Here is a 22,454-nt window from a genome sequence, read left to right as displayed (position 1 = left end):
GAAGCAATGCAAACAGGAGGCAGTGGAGCTATATTTATACACTAAGAGAAACAACTTTTTATTCAAAAATCTTGAATAGAAAGAAAAGCTGGAGGCATGACACTACCTGATTTCAAAATATACTACAAAATATACCATAAATCCATAGTAACTGCAAATCTATAGTATAATATCAAAACAGCATAGCACTGTCAAAAAAAAAGGGGCAGGGGAGAGACAGAAACAGACAAATGACAGACAGACATAAACAAATCAAACAGAATAGAGAACTCAGAAATAATTTCACGCATTTACAGTCACCTCATTTTTAACTAGGCATCAAGAATACATCTTCCGGAAGGACAATCTCTTCAATAAACTGTACTAGGAAACACCCAACACCCACATGTAGAAGAATAAATCTAGACCGTTATCTTATCATATACAAAAATCAACTCAAAATAAAGATTTAAATGTAGGACTTGAAACTATGAAACTACTAGAGAAGAAAACATAGGATAAATAATGAAATTGGCTAGGACAAGGAATTTTCAAATAGACATCAAAAGTGCAAGCAACAAAAGCAAAAATAGACAAATATAATTACATTAAGCTTAAAAGCTTCTGCAAAGCAGAAGCAGCAATCAGCAGAACGAAGAAACAATCCAGAGAGTGGAAGAAAATATTAGCAAACTATACATCAGGCAAGCGGTTAATACACAAAATACAGAAAACAAGACTACTCAAAAGCAAAACCACAAATAATCTAATTTAAAAATCAGAAAAAGATCTACCCAAAACCTTTGTCCCCCACCATTATTTCCCCCACCTTCTTTTCCCGACTGCCTTCCCCTCCCTGTGAGCACTCTTTTTTTCTTTCACCATCTACCCTAACACTTTTCCCCCACCACTTCTCCCCCAGCACCTTTTCACAAAGCTCTTCTCTACTCCCACTCATCATCCTTTTCCCCACCATCTTTTCCCCTCTCCCTGGCCACCCTCTTTCCCCTCTCGAGCTCTCATCACCCTCTTTTGCTTTTTTTTTTTTTTTTTTTTTGAGACGGAGTCTTGCTCTGTCGCCCAGACTGGAGTGCAGTGGCGCGATCTCGGCTCACTGCAAGCTCCGCCTCCCGGGTTCACGCCATTCTCCTGCCTCAGCCTCCGGAGTAGCTGGGACTACAGGCGCCCGCCACCACGCCCGGCTAATTTTTTTTTTGTATTTTTAGTAGAGACGGGGTTTCACCGTGTTAGCCAGGATGGTCTCGATCTCCTGACCTCGTGATCCGCCCGCCTCGGCCTCCCAAAGTGCTGGGATTACAGGCTTGAGCCACCGCGCCCGGCCCCTCTTTTGCTCTTCTATCTACCCCAAAGCCTTCTCCCCACTCCTGCTCCTCACCACCCTCTTTTCCCCCCTCCATCTACCCAAATACTTATTTTCCCACCATCTTATCCCCACCCTGTTCACAACGCGTTCTCCTGCTTGCCATCCTTTTTTCTCTTTAGCACTCACCACCCTCTTTACCCTTCCATCTACCCCAAAACTATTTTCTCTCCTCCTACCACTTCAGCTGTGCTGCCTTCTCCATGGCCGCCACCAACCGCAGGGAGGAGAGGTGCGCTGTCACAGGCCCCAGCCTCCAACGTGGGGCACTTAGCTCTCCCATCTCCTCCTCTAGCCGGACAGGAGCAGCTCCCGCTGCCGGCGGCCCCCCAGCACTCCCACGAGGCTGCGGTCTCGGTCACCTCCACCTACCACAGCAAGGCGAGGCAAGAGGCAAGCCGCAGTGCTACTGGCTCCAGCCTCCGGCCCCCAGCCTCCAGCGTGTAGTAAGTGGCTTCGTAAGCTAGCATGGAACAGCTCAGGAGATACACACAGAAAAATCCTGGCCTGACCTGACTGCCCGCCTCAGCATGCCTTATATACTGAGGTTAGGCAATGTGTGTTCCTGGACTACATGTTCTGATTGGATGAGAGAAAACCTGTAGGCCTACTCTGATTGGACTTTATTGTGATGTTCTGATTGGATGAGAGCAAGTATTAAAATAACCAATCAGAGCATGAAAATAAAGTCCAATCAGAGTAGGTCTAGAGGTTTTCTCTCATCCAATCAGAACATGTAGTCCAGGACCCCCCCCCCACCCTCCCCCCTCCCCCCACCCTCCCCCCCCCACCCTCCCCCCTCCCCCCACCCTCCCCCCTCCCCCCACCCTCCCCCCTCCCCCCACCCTCCCCCCTCCCCCCACCCTCCCCCCTCCCCCCACCCTCCCCCCTCCCCCCACCCTCCCCCCCCATTGCCTGACCTCAGTATATAAAGCATGCTGCAGCGAGCAGTCAGGCTGTTCCAGGATTTTCTGTTTGGGTGGGCTGCGGTGCTCCGTTCTAGCTTAGGAAGCCACCTCCTACTACATGCTGGAGGCAGGAGGCCGGAGCTCACGGCTCTGTGGCTCTTTTCTCGCCTCGCTGTGGTAAGATGGTGGAGACTGAGACCGCAGCCCCGCAAGAGCGGTAGGAGGGCCGCCGGCAGCGGGAGCTGCTCCTGTCCGGCTAGAGGTTGAGAAGATGGGAGAGCTACGTGCCCCACGTTGGAGGCTGGGGCCTGTGACATCGCACCTCTCCTCGTTGTGGTTGGTGGCAGCCACGGAGACGGCAGCAGCAGCTGAAGTGGTAGGAGGGGAGAAAATAGTTTTGGGGTAGATGGAGGGGTAAAGAGGGTGGTGAGTGCCAAATGGAAAAAGGATGGCAAGCAGGAGAAGGCGTTGCAGACAGGGTGGGGAAAAGATGGTGGGAAAATAAGTTTTTGGGTAGATGGAGGGGGAAAAGTGGGTGGTGAGCAGCAGGAGTGGTGGGGAGAAGGCTTTGGGAAACGCGGGGGAAAATGTTTTTGGGTAGATGGAGGAGTAAAACGGGAATGAGAGCACATAGGGTGAAAGAGGGTGGCCGCGGAGAGGGGAAAAGATGGTGGGGAAAAGGGTGGTGAGCGGGAGAGTAGAGTGGGCTTTGCAGAAAAGTGGTGGGGAAACAGTTTGGGGGTAGATGGAGAAAGAAAAAGGGGTGGCAAGAGGAAGGGGGCCGAAGGCAATTGGGAAAAGAAGTTGGGGAAATGGGGGGGGACACAGGTTTTTGGTAGATTTTTTTCTGATTTTTAAATTAGATTATTTGTATTTTTGCTTTTAAGTAGTGTTTCTACATTTTGTTTATTAATCGCTTGCCTGTTGCATAGTTTGCAAGTACTTTCTTCCATTATCTGGATTGTTTCTGCATTGTACTGACTGCTTCCTCTGCTTTGCAGAAGCTTTTAAGCTTAATGTAATTACATTTGTCTACTTTTGCTTTTGTTGCTTGTAGTTTTGATGTCTGTCTGAAAATTCGTTGTCCTCACCAATTTCATTAAGCATTTATCCTATATTTTCTTCTCTGGTAGTGTCATATAGTTTCAGGTCCTACATTTAAATCTTTATTTTGAGTTGATTTTTGTGTATGATAATTGTCTAGATTTATTTTACATGTGGGTGTTGAGTGTTTCTTAGCACAGTTTATTGAAGAGATTGCTCTCCGGAAGGTGTGGTGTTGATGCGCAGGTTAAAAATGAGTTGACTGTAAATGTGTGAATTTATTTGAGTTCTTTATTCTGTTTATGTCTGTCATTTGTCTCTGTCTCTCCCCTGCCCCTTTTTTTGACAGTGCCATGCTGTTTTGATATCATACTATAGATTTGTAGTTACTGTGGATTTATAGTATATCTTGTAGCATATTTTGATATCAGGTATTGTGATGCCTCCAGCTTTTCTTTTTATTCAAGATTATTTTTGTATCTGAGGTGTTTTGCATTACCATGTGAATTTTGCAATAGTTTTTTTTTTATTTCTATGAACGAAGTCTTTGTAATTTAACGTGAATTGCATTGATTCTGTAGATCACATTGAGTATTGATAGAGATATTTTAACACTATTCTTCTAGTGTATGGACGTGGGATATTTTTCTGTTTACTTGTGTCTACTTTAATGTCTTTGATCTATGGTTTTTTTGTTTTTGTTTTGAGACGGAGTCTCGCTCAGTCGCCCAGGCTGGAGTGCAGTGGCGCGATCTCGGCTCACTGTAAGCTCCGCCTCCCGGGTTCATGCCATTCTCCTGCCTCCGCCTCCCGAGTAGCTGGGACTACAGGCGCCTGCCGCCACGCCAGGCTAATTTTTTGTATTTTTAGTAGAGATGGGGTTTCACCGTGTTAGCCAGGACGGTCTCGATCGCCTGACCTCGTGATCCGCCCGTCGCGGCCTCCCAAAGTGCTGGGATTACAGGCGTGAGCCACCGTGCCCGGCCTGATCTATGTTTTATAGTTGTCATTGTAGGAGCTTTCACCTTTTTGGTTAAGTTTATCCCTAGGTATCATTGGTTTTTTTTGTTTGTTTTGTTTTTTGGTTTTTTGTTTGTTTTTTTTTTTTTTGGAGGGGGTGGGTAGTTACTGTAATGAAACAGCTTTCTTGATTTCTTTCGTATGTGTTTCACTATTGCTGTGTGTGCTACTCATTTTTGTATATTGATGTTGTGTCTTACAACTTTACTAAATTTATTTCTCGTAGGTTTTTTTGTGGAATCTTTAGGGTTCTCTATGTGTATATGATCATGTAACCTGCAAACATAGACAATTTGACTTTTTTTCCCAATTTGGATGGGTTTTATTGCATTCTCCTGTGTAATTGCTCTAGCTGGGGCTCCCAGTACCATGATGAATCAAAGTGGTGAAAGTAGCCACACTTGTTCAAGATCTTAGAGGAAGAGCTTTTAACTTGTCCCCCTTGATTACGATGTTTGTTCTGAGTTTGCCATATATGGCCTTTATTGTGCTATGTTCCTTTTGTACTCATTTTGAGTTTTTATCATGAAAGAATGTTGAATTTTATTTAAAACTCGTTTTCAGCATCTGCTGACATATGATTTTTGTTCTTGATTCGCTGAATGTGATGTATGACATTTATTTGTGTTTGTTGAATCATTCTCATATTCCTCCGATGAATCCCCAGGTATTTGGTTGAGGATTTTTTGAATCTGTGCTCACTAGAGATATTTGCCTGTGGTTTTCTTTCTGTGTCGTGTCCTGGTCTGGTTTTTGTAGCAGGGTAATGCTGACCTCATAGAACAAGTTTAGAATTACTCCTTCCTCTTCATTTTTTGGGGAATATTTTGAGTAAAATTGGCATTACGTTTTTAAAAAATGTTTGGTAGAATTCAGTAAAACCATAATTCTTGTGTTTTTCTTTGATGGGAGATTTTTATTACTGCTTTAATTGCATTACTTTATTAGTCTGTTGAGGTTTTTTGTTATTCCAGCTTGTGAAATTGCTGTTTTCAGAAATGTATTCATTATCTCCTAGGTTTTTCAATTCGTTTGTATATAGGTGTTTTTAGTAATCTCTTACGATCCTTTGTGTTTCTGTGTAATCAATTGTAATGTCTCCTTTTTCATCTATGATTTTACTGCAGTTTTCTCTTTTTCCTAGGCTCATTATACCTTGTCAATTTTGATTTTTTTTTTTTCAAAAAAAACCGCAGCTCTTTGTTCCTTTGTCTTTTTGTAATTTTTTGTTTCTATTTTTAAAATTTCTTCTCTAATCTTTATGATTTGTTTCTCTCTACTAATTTTAGCGTTTGATTTTTCTTGCTTTTCTCATTACTTGAAGTGTACTATCAGATTGGCTATTTGAGATCTTTCTACTTTTCTGATTAGGCATTTATAGCTATGCACTTTGCCTCTTACAACTGCTTTTGCCGCATCCCACAGGTTTTACGTTGTGTTTCTATTGTTTCAATTAATTTTTAATTTCCCTTACTCGTTTCAATGAATTTTTAATTTTTTCATTTATTGTTCATGAGCAAGTATATTAATTTTCATATATTTGTACAGTTTTTAAAGTTACTGCTGTTACAGATTTTTAGTAGTATTCCACTGTGGTCAAAAAAGATACTTGATATGATTTCAGTTTTTTTTTTTTTTTTTTTTTTTTTTTTTTTGAGACGGAGTCTGGCTCTGTCGCCCGGGCTGGAGTGCAGTGGCCGGATCTCAGCTCACTGCAAGCTCCGCCCCCCGGGTTTACGCCATTCTCCTGCCTCAGCCTCCCGAGTAGCTGGGACTACAGGCGCCCGCCGCCTCGCCCGGCTAGTTTTTTTTTTTGTATTTTTTAGTAGAGACGGGGTTTCACCGTGTTCGCCAGGATGTTCTGGATCTCCTGACCTAGTGATCCGCCCGTCTCGGCCTCCCAAAGTGCTGGGATTACAGGCTTGAGCCACCGCGCCCGGCCGATTTCAGTTTTAAAAATGTGCCGTTACTTGCTTTTTGTCCTAACACACAGCCTATCCTGGAGAATAATCTATGTGCTACTGAGTGGAATTTGCATTGTGAAGTCGTGGAGTCATACAAACCTGTGTAAATTTCTGTTAGATCCATTCGATATAGAGTACAGCTTATTTGATGATTTTTTGTTGTCTGGATGATCTGCCCATTGACTATAGTGGTGTGTTGATCACAGTGGGTTATTGAGGTAGATCTTCCATTATTATTAGTATTATTTTGTTTCTATTTTTTATTTTTTGAAATGGAGTTTCACTCTTGTTGCCCAGTCTGGAGTGCAGTGGCGCGATCTCAGCTCGCTGCAATGTTCGCCTCCCGGGTTCAAGCGATTCTCCTGCCTTAGCCTCCACAGTAACTGGTATTACAGGCATGTTCCACCATGCCCTGCTAATTTTTTGTATTTTTAAGATACTGGGTTTCTCCGTGTTGGTCAGGCTGGCCTCGAACTCCAGACCTCAGGTGATGCACCCGCCTCGACCTCCCAAAATGCTGGAATTACAGGCGTGAGCCACCGCGCCCGGCCAGAGTCTTAAAAAGTTTAATACATGGAAGCAGGGTAGTAGAATGGTAGTTACCAGAGACAGGGAGGTGGGAGAAAAGGAGATCTGTAGGTCAAAAGTACAAAGTTGCAGTTATGTGATTATAGTTAATAATACTGTATACTGGAAATTTGCAAAGTGAGTATATTTTAGATGCTGTTGTCTATATGAGAAGATAGATAAGTTCTTTAGTTTGACTGTAGTATTTATGTGTATGTATATGTATATATACAAATACATATGAAGGTTTTAATATATATGAATCAAAACAGGCTGTTCACTTAAATATATTCGATTTTATTTTAAAAATAAAAATGTGAAAGAAGAAAAAGCATGCATATAGTCTTAAGCTCAATTACCGATATAAATAACTGCACTGCTAATCAGAACAGTGAATTAAATGTGAGTTATGTTTGTTTATATTGTAACCTTTCCTTTTATTTTCATACGTTTTCTTTTTACGATTTTGCAAATATTTAATGAGTTCACAGTGCAACTATGTATTAAACATGCTCAACATATTTTAAAAGTGGTGAATGTCACAAGTTTTAGGTCATAGTCACTGTAAGAATGTTCCCTTGGGAAGTGTTATTTTCTGTTGGTTTGTTTAAAACATTCACCACCACCAAGAGATAGCCTGGGTTTTTCTCATCTTCACCCACCATAAATAATGTTATAATGAGTGCCTTTGAGCATATATCACTATGGGCAATTAAGCATACTTCTGACAGCTTCTGAGATTTGGAATTGCTGATCCAAAATCAATGAGCATGTTAAAATATGACTTTTTTTTTTCTTTTTTTTTTGAGATGGAGTCTCACTTTGTCATCCAAGCTGAAGTGCAGTGGTGCAATCTTGGCTCACTGCAACTTCCGCCTCCCAGGCTCAAGCGGTTCTCCTGCCTCAGCTTCCCAAGTAGCTAGGATTATAGGCATGTGCCACCACGCCCGGCTAATTTTTATATTTTTAGTAGAGAGAGGGTTTCACCATGTTGGCCAGGCTGGTGTCGAACTACTGACCTCGGGTGATCCACCCGCCTCGGCCTCCCAAAGTGCTGGGATTACAGGCGTGAGCCACTGCGCCCGGCAAAAATCTTATTTTCATTAATTTTGTGTAATAGTACCAGTACCAGTTTTCCCACACTTCACACCACAATTAGATACTATAAATTTCATTAGTTTTTGTCTATATATACAGGCCATAAAATCATCTCATTGCTCTTTCAATTTGAAGTTTCTGATTACTGTAATTCCAAATTTACCGTGTCACGTTTATTACATAGTTTATATTACATTTTGTGAATGCTATTTTCAGTCTCCTTTACGATGAATAAATGGAATATGTGTGGAAACAAATTCGGTTTTATATAAGAGTATCTTTCCTTGTACAAGATCTGTTTGAATTAGGCAAGAAAAATACCACATTCACCCAAACTGTATAATGTCTGTGTCCGTTTCACCCTAGCAATGCAATGTGAATAGAATCACACTCGTATCTGTCATGACAAACTAATGCCTTTTGTACAACAATCATTCATTTTGCATTGAAAAATCATTTTTTATTTTTTCAGCTACATGTGGTCAATTACTCTTTTTATGTTGCATACCTTCCTATTGCATCGAGGACTCTCTTATTTTTCAATAGTTTTGGGATACAGGTGGTTTTTGGTTACATGAGTAAGTTCTGTAGTGGTGGTTGCTGAGATTTTAGTGCACCCGTTCCTGACTGGTGTACACAGCACTCACAATATGTACTCTTTTATTCCTCACCCCCTCCCACCCTTCCCTCCGGGTTCTCAAAGTCCGTTACATCATTCTAAGTCTTTGCATCCTCACAGCTTAGCTTCCACTTACAAGTGAGAACATATGATACTTGGTTTTCCACTCCTGAGTTTACTTCACTTAGAATAATGGCCTCCGGCTGCCGCCAGCAAATTGCTACAAAGGCTATTTCATTCCATTTTATGGCTGACTGGTATTCCACGGTGTATATATACCATATTTTCTTCATCTACTCATTGGTTGATGGGCATTTTTAATTGATAGGCATATGGTTGATGGGTTTCATATTTTTGCAATTGTGAGTTGTGCTGCTATAAACATGCATATGCATCTGTCTTTTCCATGTAATGACCTCTTTTCCTCTGGGTAGGTACCCAGTAGTGTCACTGCTGGATCGAATGGTAGTTCTACTTTGAGTTACATAAGAAATCTAGAAGTTATTTTAATACAGATAATTGCAGTTAATTCTCCATCCAGTTTTTCACATTGGTTACTTACTACCACTGATTTGAGGCCATTTTTCATTTATATTACCCGATCATTTTATTCACTGTCACATTTCTACCAGTATATGCTTGCTTCCAAAGCATATCGTGAACAGTTTAAAATTCTCAAACTGTAATTCTTTGTTGAAGCATTTGTAAGTTTTACACAAGCCCGTATATGATCTGTTTTGATTTTTAAATCATTTCTTCTATTTTACTTATATTTACGTTTCTTCTTGTGAGATTTAATCTTATACAAACTTTATAGATAGATAGATGTTGGGAAGCTGTCACATGGTCTATTATGTTTATTGTGTTGTTTTAATAGACCAAACTCATTGATGAAAAAAAAGAGAAATCTTGATAGTTTTTTAATTATATAGGACACTTGACATAGAAAATTGAATGTTGAAAGTACTGCATCGTTGCATGTAGAGTGGTATGGATTCAAATGTTGAAAGTACTGCATCGTTGCATGTAGAGTGGTATGCGTGAATTACATTTGTAATGTTTGAATAGTGGATTACAGTTTTAACATGCTTTCACTTCATTTGGTCCTGTTAGGTAAGCAAGGGACCTTGTGTGTTGGAAAAAGAATTACTTCGGTGCAGCTGCCCTAGAGGAGCTGGGGGAGGGCGCTGGCCCACGAGGCTCATCGCAGACAACGTGGCGGCAATGTCCGCGAGCCAGGCCAGTCCCGCGTCCACAGCTATGGGGTCTTGCCCGCAGCAGGGCGGCCTGGGCTTGGCCTGCCTCCGGTTCTCTAGAAGCAGGCCCGCGGCCGGGGCAGCGGCAGAGGCTCCAGTGCGTCTCTCCCTTCCCCAGTCAGCCTGAGCCAGGGGAGGCCAGGCAGCCCGGGTGTCTGGAGCAGGGGTCCGCTGCCCGAGAATGAGAATTTTCTTCACCAGAACATGGAGACTGTTCCATCACCAGGAGCACAAAGTTTTCATTGTTGGGCTGGATAATGCAGGGAAACTACCATTCTCTACCAGTTTTGTTTGAATGAAGTTGTACATATATCTCCTACAAGAGGAAGGCATGTACAAGAGAGTGATTAATAATACACGTTTCCTAACGTGGGATATTGGTAGCCAAGAATCTCTTGGTTCTTCCTGGAACACCTACTATACTAACACAGAGTTTGTAATAGTGTGGGAAGTACAGAGAGGATTTCTGTAACTAGAGAAGAACTCTAAAATGTTAGTGCTTGAGGACCTAAGAAAAGCCTGATTGCTGAGTTTAGCTAATAAACAAGATGTTAAAGAATGCATGACTGTAGCAGAAATCGGCAAGTTTTTGAAGCTACCTTCTGTTAAAGATCACCAGTGGCATATCCAGGCATGATGTGCTCTAACTGGCGAGGGATTGTGCCGAAGACTTGAATGGATGATGTCTTGACTTAAGATTAGATCTCTACTGACCTCTTCTCATTGACTTTGTATAAATGAAGTGCTGGACTTTACCTGAAAGCTGCAAAAATTAATGGTTTAGATATATTTATAATAAACTGATTTAAACTTTTTCTATAGGAGGACAAATTAAGACTACTTATTTGAAACGAAAGATGGGAGAGGGAGGAGGAAGAAGAGAAAACGGCCGGGTGGCAGCGGCTCTCCCCCTGGCGGAGGATGGACAGCCAGGACAGGAAGGTGGTGGTGTGCGACAATGGCACCGGGTTTGTGAAGTGTGGATGTGCAGGCCCTAACTTTCCAGAACACATCTTCCCAGCTTTGGTTAGAAGAACTGTTACCAGATCAACCACCAAAGTGGGAAACATTGAACAAGGATTTTTTTTTTTTTTTTTTTTTTTTTTTTTTTTTTTTTTTGAGACGAAGTCTTGCTCTGTCGCCCAGGCTGGAGTGCAGTGGCCGGATCTCGGCTCACTGCAAGCTCCGCCCCCCGGGTTTACGGCATTCTTCTGCCTCAGCCTCCCGAGTAGCTGGGACTACAGGCGCCTGCCACCTCACTCTGCTAGTTTTTTTGTATTTTCTAATAGAGACGGGGTTTCACCATGTTAGCCAGGATGGTCTCGATCTCCTGACCTCGTGATCCGCCCATCTCGGCCTCCCAAAGTGCTGGGATTACAGGCTTGAGCCACTGCGCCCGGCCCTGAACAAGGATCTTATGGTTGGTGATGAGGCAAGCGAATTACGACTAATGTTAGAAGTTAACTACCCTGTGGGAAATGGCATAGTACGAAATTGGAATGACATGAAACACCTGTGGGACTACACGTTTGGAGCAGAGAAACTTAATACGGATACCAGAAATTGTAAAATGTTACTCTCAGAACCTGCTATGGACCCAACCAAAACAGAAGACTGTAGAGGTAATGTTTGAAACTTAGCAGTTTTCCAGTGTGTATGTAGCCATCCAGACAGTTCTGACTCTACGCTCAAGGTTTACTGACTGATGTAGCGGTAGACTCTGGAGATGGTGTGACTCACATGCCCAATAGATGAAGGTTTTTCTCTCCCTCATCTTACCAGGAGACCGGATATTGCTGGGAGGGATATAAATAGAAGCAGGTTGCTTCTATTGCGAGGATACGCCTTCAACCACCCTGCTGATTTTGAAACGGTTCACATGATTAAAGAAAAACTGTTACATTGGATATAATATTGAGCAAGAGCAGAAACTGGCCTTAGAAACCACAGTAGTAGTTGAATCTTACACACTCCCAGAAGGTCATGTCATCAAAATCGGCAGAGAGAGATTTGAAGCCCCAGAAGTTTTATTTCAGCCTCACTTGATCAATGTTGAAGGAGCTGGTGTTGCTGAATTGCTTTTTAACACAATTCAGGCAGCTGACACTGATACCAAATCTGAATCCTACAAATACATGGTGCTTTCTGGAGGGTCTGCTATGTATCCTGGCCTGCCTGCACGGTTGGAAAGAGAACTGAAAACAGCTTTACTTAGAATGAGTTTTAAAGGGTGATGTGGAAAAACTTTCTAAATTTAAGATCCGCATTGGAGACCCACCCAGCAGAAAGCACATGGTATTCCTGGGTGGTGCAGTTCTAGCAGATACCATGAAAGACAAAGACAACTTTTGGATGACCCGACAAGAGTACCAGGAAAAGGGTGCCCGTGTGCTGGAGAAACTTGGTGTGACTGTTCGAAAAACTCCAAAGCTTGTTCCCAACATACCCATAATGCTTTCTTTTTTCCTTTATTGCCAATCTTTGAACTCATTCAACTTCAGGACATGGTAGAGGCCTCTCTGTGCCTTTTAGACTGGAAAGGTCAAGTTTTATTCTGGTGTCTTGGGGAAGCTTTGTTAAATTTTTGTTAATGTGGGTAAATCTGAGTTTCATTCTACTGCTTCCCTACATAGACAAGAGGGCTAGGATCCTGTCCTTGTTTCTTTTAAGTAGGCATTTAGATCATTCCTGTAGGCTTCCTATTTTCACTTTACTGCTCTAATGTTGCTAGTTGTAATCTTTAGCACACTAGGTAGTATGCCTTTATTACCATAAGAAAAAATCTTTTAACAGGAGCTTTTACATATTACTGAGATGCGGGGTGGTTCGGGATGGGTGGGCAGCTGCTGAACCCTTTAGGGCATTTCCTCTGTAGTGTGGCGCTTTCAACTGTACTGCTGCGGCTTTAATTACCTCAAAGCTTCTCCTGTGAACATCTTAGGGAAATTTTAGGTTCAAAACTAAAGTGTTTTGGGGTGATTTTTTGTTGGGGATGGGTGACAGTGGATGGTCTTCTGATTTTTGAGGTTTTCTCACTGGAGTACATAGAGGAACTTTATTTACTGTACTTTGATTTGACAGGTTTTCTTCTTGTGCTCCGCCTGGAGCTGTTTCCATATGATATAAAAAGCACAAGTGTAGTATTCCATTACTATGTGGCTTAGGGATTTGTATTTTAAAATCAACCATGTTAGCTGGGACTAGACTCCCTACAATCTACTAATGGAAAAGTAACACTTAAAAATCCTTTGGCAATTCAAATTACAGGTTTAAAAGTGCTTAAGATTTGGTGTTTTGATAATGCTTCTGTTTATTCCATAAGCATTAAGGTAACCCATTGCCAGGTATCATCCTTGCAAATTATTCTTTTATGTAACTGACCAGTGCTTAATAAAGGAAGCAGGTACTTTCAAGTAGTTACTGGCAGTAGGTTATAATTGGTTTAAAAATAACATTGGAATACGGGACTTGTTGCTGGTTGAGTAATTTTCATTAGTTTTTTGTTTGTTTGTTTTGATTTGAAACCTGAAGTAGAGTGAAATTTAAAATGTTGGCCAAAAAAAAAATCAAGATTTAAATTTTTAATTTGTACTGAAAAACTAATCATAACTGTTAATTCTCAGCCATCTTTGAAGTTTGAAAGAGGAGTCTTTGGTGTTTTGTAAATGTTAGCAGACCTTCCTGCCAGTGTCAGAAAATCCTATTGATGAATCCTGTCGGTATTTCTTGGTATCTGAAAAAAATATCAAATAGTACCCATACATGAGTTATTTCTAAGTTTGAAAAATAAAAAGAAATTGCATCACACTAATTACAAAATACAGGTTCCAGAAAAAAATAATTTTTTTCTTTTAAAGAAATGTTTTTAAACTAATAATGGCTTTGAAAGAAGAGGCTTAATTTGGGGGTGACTAAAATCAAATTATTGACCTGAGGATCTCTGTTTTGTAAGAATACATAATTAGCTTAAATAAGCAGTAAAAGATTAGTTTTAATTCTGTAGCTTCTGTTAATAATGTGTTTCTTTGTCTGTTTTACCTCAATATGAACAGATAAGTTTGCCTGCATGTTGGAGATGTCTCAGAACACATGAATAGCCCACACTAGATGTTGGGAATGTGGATTTTAGAGTCAATTTGGAATAAGTTCTTATATAAATACCACTAGCCTTTTGAGAACGGGGCTTGTTAAAAGGATGCGTATGTAGGGTCAGTACCTGCTGGCAGTTGCGTTCAGGGAAATGGGATTGACTTGGGGATTGATTTGGCCTTTGGTCCTTTGGTCATAATTTAACAATGTGGGAGTAGAAGACAACAACGGATGGAATGGACTCTTAAAGAGCATTTATCATTTTGTCTCTTGAATGTAGAATTTGTTTTTGATTTCATAATTCTGCCTGTAAACATGACAGTTAAAATGGTGTGTTATGTATATATGTTATAATTTAGAAATTCCATTTTATAATGTTACTATTCCAAGGTGAAATAATGCATTTGAATTTGGTATTTGGGTGGAGTATTAGGTTTAACTGGAGTTCTTGTCAAGTATGAATCCCTCAGGGAAAAAAAAAAAATTGTTTTCAAAAGCAGTCTGATTCTTCGCCCTTGAAACTATTGTTACTTAAATTTCCAATAATTGAAAATTCTAAATTTTTAAATTAGAATTGCCAATATTTTGACCTTTGAGAAGGGTTTCTTAGAAATATATTTAGTAATGTCCCCAAGACATTAGTCTTAACATTTAAACATTTTTCTTTCCAACATGGTATTGGTTGTTCACTTTTATACAGTTCTGAGTACTCTTAATATCTGGAAAGTATCTTGAGAATAGTGGAAAGCTAAACAGTCTAAATTTAACATGAAATACTTCTTTTTGATTCAGAAAAAAATCAGGTTTTTTCAAAATCAAAAAGAAAAAAAAGCAAAGATGAAGTCTCACCTTCCAGTTTGCTTTCTCATTAGTTTTTCCAAAGTAAGTTATTAAAGCCGTGATATTTTTCTCATAACGAATCCTCTCAGGGCATTGTGTAGCCTGTGGTAAGTACAAAGGGAGAGGAAGACATTTTGAATTTTCAGAGCTTTATTATCAGTATAACCCTCCCTAGTTGAATGTTGTTTTCTTGTTCCATTAAGTCAAAATACAAATCAGCACAGATACTCAGTTTTCAGTCTTTTAAAATGTAGTGTTACTTATGAAAAGTATTTTGGTTAAGGTTGTGTGTGTATTTTGTATACACCTCAAGTTAATGGCGTTGATTTATGTTCTAAAGAAAAGCAAATTAGACAAATATTAATAATATCCTTTGTTATAACCATAATGAGGTAAGTATTGGCATTGGTGTTCAGTGCCATTTTATACTTTCTCCCTATGTTCTTTATATTGTACTAACCAACCTCCTAAATCATTGAGCTGCTTGTTAAAAAGGAAAAGGAAAAAGCATGACATTGTGTATCGATTTTTTTGTTGTTGACCAAAATCACACACATGCAAATGTGTAATTCGACAGAGTGGAATAGCAATCAGATTCTCGGCTTAGTATTACTAATGGATAGCGTTGTACAATGAGCAACTATCAGATTATTCCTTTCAGTGATTCTCTTATGGCATCTAAATTAGTGAATAAATTATTAATCCATTAATCATGGATTCAAATTATGATTAAAATTATTAAATGAATGCTCAGCATTAATTGAAAACTGTTGTGTGAAACATGTCTACCCAGAAAAGTAACATTCTACAAATACTATTAAACAACTTAGCTGTATTATTTTTAAGTATTATATGTCAAGCAGTTAAAGTGAATTTCAGAGTAAAAGTAAAGCATGTTTCTGAGGAACATGGATAATACCTTAATTTGCAAATTTCTTTTATTTTAGTATTTGGAATATAGTGTGAAATTTTTTATTTCTAAATGTTGTATCTTCTATTATATAAATGCATTGTTTGGCAATTATAAAATGCAAGTGTTTCTCAAATTAATGTAAGAATTTGGCTTAAAAATTGATTGATACTTCTTAGATTGTAACATGACCCAGAACACTCCGTGTTTGCTTAGGGTATTTTTCTTCAGTGCCTGAAAGTCAAAGGTATTCCTGTCACAACTGGAAACAAACTGATCCTAAATGTGTTATAACATATTCTTGGGTACTCTATTTGTGTATCTTTCATGCCTTGAAAATCTGAAGGTTAATCCAAACTCACATGTTTTAGCATATTTGAGGGGGGAAAAAAAAACTACTTTTAATAGCAGCCTTTTAAATTTCATGAAGAATTTGGTGAGGAATAATAGTATACACTTAAGTATTGACAAATCTTTGAAAGTTTTTTTCTATAAAATGCGAAATACTCAATATCTAAACCCAGGTCAGGCAGGGAGATCAGTATTTAACATTGTATGTTTTATATTTATAACGTTCAAAATGCAAGCGTAACATTTAATCTGTCCACATGGTTTTACAAAAGTAAATCTGAAATTACCAAGCTTTTCTCATGTGTTCTCATACTTTCTCAAATCACTGTGAAGAATTACTTGTTATCTATTAAAAATCCCCTTCACTCAAATCTGTATTATGGTTTCACCAGACAAATATTCTGTGATGTAGCCCAGAAAATCCACACCTTTTGTCCTTTTTATTTTTTAATTTGAATAATCATGTGCTTAGTCCCTTGGATTGCTGCCACATCAGTTTAACATGGTATCAGCACATTCCCATGTCATCAAGGTGTTGGCTCAGATTTATTCTTAATTGGATGTTTGAAGCATGCACTACCTTGTTACAGTTGGTTTAGTGTCTGGATGGTTGACATGACACCATGAGATGATGTGGAGTTTTATACCACATTTATAAAATATGATCTTGTTTTCTGTCCTTCAAGGTAAGCACGAAAAATAAGGTAGTATCTGTGTACTTGTACATAAATCCAAAATTATAGTTGGGAAAAAATAAATTTATATGTGGAAATGTCAAAAAAAAGAATTACTTTGGGTCAAGAAAGGTTAATTGATTATTATGACTTTTGATAAGTTAGCAAATTGGTCAAATCTTAGATTCAATTTTGGGCTAACAATAGTTCTATTTTAAGGTTTCAATGAGGACTAAATGAGAGAACTTAATAAAAATAAATTACATTCTATATATGTTTATTATGTCATTATCTCCTGACTCCCTTTGTAGGGTTTATGAATCAAGTCTCATAGAAGTTTAAATCACTTGTTAAATGTCACTTATTTCAGAATCAACAAGGACTTACGCTTTTTTATTTTAAAAACTGCTCTGTAAAATGTGGAGTAAATGATCAGTGCCATTATCCAGTCCAATGTGTTTATTTTACATCAGAGAAATCTGAGTCACAGAAGGCTTACTGTATCAGCCCATGGCCAGGCCATTAGGTTTTGAGTAGGTCGGAAATTGTGATGATACCTTCTTTTGTATTTTGAGATGTATTGATATGTGAGTACAAAAATGATGATTTTGGTAACAGCATAAGTGTGGTAATCCAGCAAAATACATTATATTTTGAAACAGGAATATGACTGATTTTGAGTTTTTTTGTTTTAATCTATGAGAAATATTGCATCTCACATTTGCCATGTTTAAAAATGTATGCATATATACTCAAACATTTATTTTTTCTCCTCCGAATAGCATCAGGTGCTGTTCAGAGGAGAAAAAAAATTAGAGAGTGAATATTTTTACAGGATTAATATTTCAATGTAATTTCTGAAATTAAAATGGTGTTACATAGTTTAATCCATGCTTTCCATAAGAATTAACCTATATGATTACGTTTCAAAACAAATAACCAAAACAAGATGAAAACTGTTTATTCTTGCAGTGTGTGACTGATCAATCTAAGTGCTAGATGCATTTTCTAGCATTCATTAACCTTACTCTCTTATAAAAATTCCTATGGGATGAACTGATAATTTGGAGCCTATTACTTGCACAAAAGCGCCACCACTTGCCCTGTTGGAAGAACTAGACATGCAGTTATGTGAGAAGTAAAATAATCCAATACGTCTTTACAGAAAATGTATTCTGAGAAGAAATAATGTTTTAAATTAAAAGTAAATTATTAAAGTATTCACCAACTGCTTTTCAATGCTTTATATAAACAACAAATTAGAATTGTTTTTATAATACAAATTTACAAATAATCGTGGGAAGATTTACAGAAAGCACCTTGATTAAATAGACCAACAATTATAAAGTGATATGAGAAGTATTTTACAATATATATTTACTAGTCAAAATATTGCCTTATAACTTATTATTCCAAACATAATTTGATACAATAGAGCAAATTTAGAGGAAAGCTTTATTCATATAAGAGTTCTCAAAGTAATCTTTATAAGGATCATTGGGGATTACTTTTGAAATTTTAAAAAAACTATTAATGTGTTAAAATACTCATAAAAGGAAATTTATCATCTTAACAATGTTTAAGCGCACCGTTCAGTACTGTTAAGCATATTAATGTCACTGTACACCGTCTCCAGAACTCTTTTCATCTTGCAGAATAGACTGCGCTCATTATGCAACTGTTCATTCCTTTCCCACTCTCAGCTCCTGGCAATCACCCTTCTTTCTGTCTCTAACTTTAGGTACCCCATATAAGTGGAATTATACAGTATGTGTCTTTTTGTGATTGGTTTAACATAGCATAATGTATTTTATGTTGTATGTGTCAGAATTTCTGTCCTTTGTGAGGCTGAATAACATGCCATTGTATATTTGTACTACGTTTTGTTTCTCCATTCATCCGTTGGTGGTTACTTAATTGCTTCCACTTTCCTGCCATTGTGAAGTGAACACTATTGCTATTAGCATGGAGGTACAAATATTCTGAGACTCTGCTTTCAACACTTCTGGATAGATTCCCAGAAGTAGAACTGCTGGGTCATATGTTGGTTCTATATTTAGTTTTTGGAGAAACTGCCGGTTTTTTTCTTTTTTTCTTTTTCTTTTTTTGTTTTTTTGAGACAGAGTCTTGTTCTTGTTGCCCAGGCTGGAGTGCAATGGCAGTCACGATCTCAGCCTCACCACAATCTCCACCTCCTGGGTTCAAGTGATTCTCCTGCCTCAGCCTCCCAAGTAGCTGGGACTATAGGCACCTGCCACCACGCCCAGCTAATTTTGTATTTTTAGTAATGACAGGGTTTCTCCATGCTGGTCAGGCTGGTCTCTAACTCCTGACCTCAGGTGATCTGCCTGCCTTGGCCTCCTAAAGTGGTGGGATTACAGGTGTGAACCACCATGCCCGGCCACCATCTTTTCTTTATAAATTACCCAGCCTTCGGTATTCCTTTCTAGCAATGCAGCAAATTAATACAGACACCAGCCCCACCATCCTTCTTCAGGACTGTCCTGGGCAGGACCTGTGGTCACCTCCGCTGGCCTCTGTCATTGGCACCTGCATGGTGGGTCCTGGATTGACATCACTCACTCCGTTTAGTTTCCCCTGTTGGAAGGAAAGGCACCAAGGGCCTGCCCTACTCTCTGCTCAGGATCCTCCAGATAACTGGCCTCCAGCCTGCTTACTCTGGGCTGATTTCCAGTCCCCTGGGGCCCTGCTGTGCCCCCAGGCTGCTCCTCTGAGATCAGATGGTTTTCACTTCTCTGGCCTGAGTCAGGGATGGTGGGTGGGGGCAGTGACTCTTTACTGGGTTCATTTGTTTAAGTGCAGGGTGTCCCTCCAAAAGGAGGGGCAACAAAGATGGGCACACAGCAAAGCTATGGGCATGTGTGCCACAGGCCAGTGTCCCTGGATGCCTTGTTTTGGGCAGGCCGGGGCTGAGGCAGGCAGCCTGACAGGCCAGAATGCCTGAGGCCCTGACTCTGAGCTTGTGTCCCAAGGGATGCAGTGAGCACAGACCTCCCTAGAATGGGGCCTGGCCCACCAGAAACCCAGCCCTGGCCCCTGCTACCAGCTTGTCCTTTCTCAGCTCGTAGCTCCAGCCAGATCTCCGGAGATGAGCGACCCTGATGACCAGCAAGGCCAGCCCAGCCCTCCTTCATCATCCTTCTCTTGCCCCGTGCAGCCTGGAAAAGGAGTGTGGTGTGAGGGTAGCCATGAACAGTCAGCTCCCCTGGGCCGAAGCCCCAGAAACGCTGCTCCAGGGCCCAGGCAGTTCCAGGGGCACAGCCTTCAGCACAGAAGGGCCCAGGCTGTGGATGTGGCCTGCGGCGGAGGGTGGAGGCCTGGAAAGGGCTTGGGTGATCCAGGGGATGTGTGGAGGTCTGTTCAGAACCAGCTGGTGACCACCTGCTCCCAATCCAGCCATCAGGCCCTGCTCTGCAATGGGTTCAGCTGCCCTGTGTTTGCCTTCCGGGCCCCAGCTCAGGTGGGAGGATCCTGGCACACCTGCTGGCCGTAGGCTGCCCTTCCTCCTCAGGCAGAGGAGATGCCCACTATGCACTGTGCAGCCAGGAGCCAGGATGAGCTGAGCCCCTACCTGCTGCCCCAGGGGAACCCTGCCACATTTTTCTTAGCCTAACTTAGCTGTGCATTAACCTCCCACCTACCCTGCACTAGGCTCACTGGGGCCCCCTTGTGGCTGCTCACGGCCTTGGCCCCTCAAGTGGGGCCCTGATGTCCACACCGCCTGCATTTGTCCTCTGTGGACTTTTGTCCTCTGTGCCACCTCCTTGGGTGGCACCCACCACTTGCTGTGCTGAGCTGCTTCTAAACCCCACAGTGGGCTGGGTGCAGTGGCTCACACCTGTAATCCCAGCACTTTGGGAGGCTGAGGTGGACAGATCACCTGAGGTCTGGAGTTCAAGACCAGCCTGGCCATCATAGTGAAACCCCATCTCCACTAAAAATATAAAAAATTAGCCAGGGGTGGTGGCGGGCACCTGTAATCTGTAATCGCAGCTACTCAGGAGGCTGAGGCAGGATCACTTGAACCCGGGAGGCAGAGGTTGCAGTGAGCCAAGATCGCGCCACTGCACTCCAGCCTGGGTGAGAGAGCGAGACTCCGTATCAAAAAAAAAAAAAAAAAACTAAGCCCCATGGGGGAAGATTGCCTGTTTTTATTTATAGGGTCTTCCTGTTTCACGTGCGGAGCATCGCAGGACGCATCTGTTATGATGTGAAAGGCCCAAGGTCACTGGAGGCAAGAAGAGGGATCTTGAGAGGCCGCCTGGGAAAGAGAACCGAAAGACAGTGACAGCAGTGACAATGATGACAGCAGTGAGAATGACGGCTCACACCTGTATGCTGGACACCGTTCCGGACACTTCATACAAACCAGTGAAGAGAGTGGCTGTCAGCATGAGAAGAGTTCTGGGGACACGGGAATGTCTTACAATGGGGCTCCTTCCTCCACCTCCCCAGAAAGCCTTTGGTAGACCCCACAGCTTCAGGTACTTTCGGGTGAGTTTGCGTGAGAGTGGAGTGTGAGGCATGCAGGCCTGAGAGCAGGGGGCAAAGCCTGTCCCTTTGGGGTCAGTTCACCCTCACAGGGACACTGGGGCAGTCTTGGGATCCCCCATCACATGGAGGGAATGACCAGGGGCCCCCAGAGCTGGAGCACGGTGCCCAGGCCATGGCCGCAGCATGACCTGGGCCCTCTGGGGGTGCTGCTCCACCTGCCATGGCCCTCCCAGCACCCCTTTCCAAGTCCCACCCAAAGCCCCAGACCCCTCAGGTCTCCTATATCCCCTGTCCCCCCTAAAGTCCCAATGACTTCCCAAGGTCCTTTAGGCGTCTGGAGATTCCCCAAAGCTCCCCAGGCCCCCAAGGCCCAAAAGATCCTCCAGAGACCCCCCCTCAAGGCCTTCCCAGGTCCCTCAAAGATTCCCAAGGCCCCCCAGGCCCTTTAGGCCATCCTAAGGTCTCCTAGGCTCTCTAAATTCTCAAGACTCCCCAAGGCTCTATGTGGCCCCCAAGACCTCCAGGTGTCCCTGCATCTTCTAAACCTCCAGGAGACACCATCAGCTGTTGCCTCTTCTGGGATGTCCATGCTGAAGTCTTTAGGGGTGAATCCACCTGTTCAGCTCCTTGCTTCCTGCCACCAGCTATTGGTTCTGTGCTGACCTATGTTGTGGTGTCTTAGGGTCACGTGACCACTAGGTATAGTCACATGGTGTCAAATGGGGCTGCCTACAGTACCACCATAGGAGAGATGAAAGTGAGTTCTGCAGCACCCCAGAGCTGGTCTGCAGGCAGGGAGGCCTCTCCAGAAGTGCCCACGAAGCTGCCTGGCAACCTGGGTGTCCCCAGCATGGGCCCCTTTAAGCCTGCTCTAGGAGAACAGTTTGTACAACACAGAGGGCTGAGGCTGAGTGTGATCTTTGTGTGTGTGTGTGTGTGTGTGCGTGTGTGTGTGTGAGACAGAGTCTCACTCTGTCGCCTAGGCTGGAGTGCAGTGGTGCAATCTCACTTCACTGCCTCCTGGGTTCAAGCATTTCTCCTGCCTCAGCCTCCCTAGTAGCTGGAATTACAGGCGTGTACTGCCACACCTGGCTAATTCTTGTATTTTTAGTAGAGATGGGGTTTCTCCATGTTGGCCAGGCTGGTGTGAACTCCTGACCTCAGGTGATCTGCCCGCCTTGGCCTACCAAAGTTCCGGGATTATAGGCATGAGCCACCGCTCCCAGCGCGGTCTCAATC

The 22,454-nt window shown here is 41.8% G+C and overlaps 2 protein-coding genes, 1 long non-coding RNA gene and 2 pseudogenes across 4 annotated transcripts in view; 4 read left to right on the top strand and 1 right to left on the bottom strand.

Moving 5' to 3' along the window:
- LOC123567284 (uncharacterized) overlaps positions 1–1,869 on the bottom strand; it is a 103,376-nt gene extending 101,507 nt beyond the window's left edge. Inside the window, exon 1 of the long non-coding RNA XR_010578192.1 lies at positions 1,540–1,869. This is a non-coding gene — a long non-coding RNA (uncharacterized lncRNA). The remainder of the gene's footprint in view (positions 1–1,539) is intronic.
- LOC102119992 (immunoglobulin lambda-1 light chain) overlaps positions 1–22,454 on the top strand; it is a 306,764-nt gene that overhangs the window by 180,657 nt on the left and 103,653 nt on the right. The window lies entirely within an intron of this gene.
- Positions 2,485–16,813, top strand: LOC123567272 (actin-related protein 2-like; annotated as a pseudogene).
- On the top strand, positions 6,354–10,563 carry LOC123567276 (ADP-ribosylation factor-like protein 5A pseudogene; annotated as a pseudogene).
- Positions 12,656–22,454, top strand: part of LOC102124557 (ubl carboxyl-terminal hydrolase 18-like) — a 43,034-nt gene continuing 33,235 nt past the window's right edge. Inside the window, exon 1 of the mRNA XM_065521758.2 lies at positions 12,656–21,215. The gene's annotated coding sequence lies outside the window, so the exon portion shown is untranslated. The remainder of the gene's footprint in view (positions 21,216–22,454) is intronic.

Source organism: Macaca fascicularis, chromosome 10, assembly GCF_037993035.2.
Source record: "Macaca fascicularis isolate 582-1 chromosome 10, T2T-MFA8v1.1".
In the NCBI taxonomy this organism is placed as follows: domain Eukaryota; kingdom Metazoa; phylum Chordata; class Mammalia; order Primates; family Cercopithecidae; genus Macaca; species Macaca fascicularis.
The sequence above is the reverse complement of the archived record's forward strand: the minus strand, read 5'-3'. Positions and strand labels throughout refer to the sequence as shown.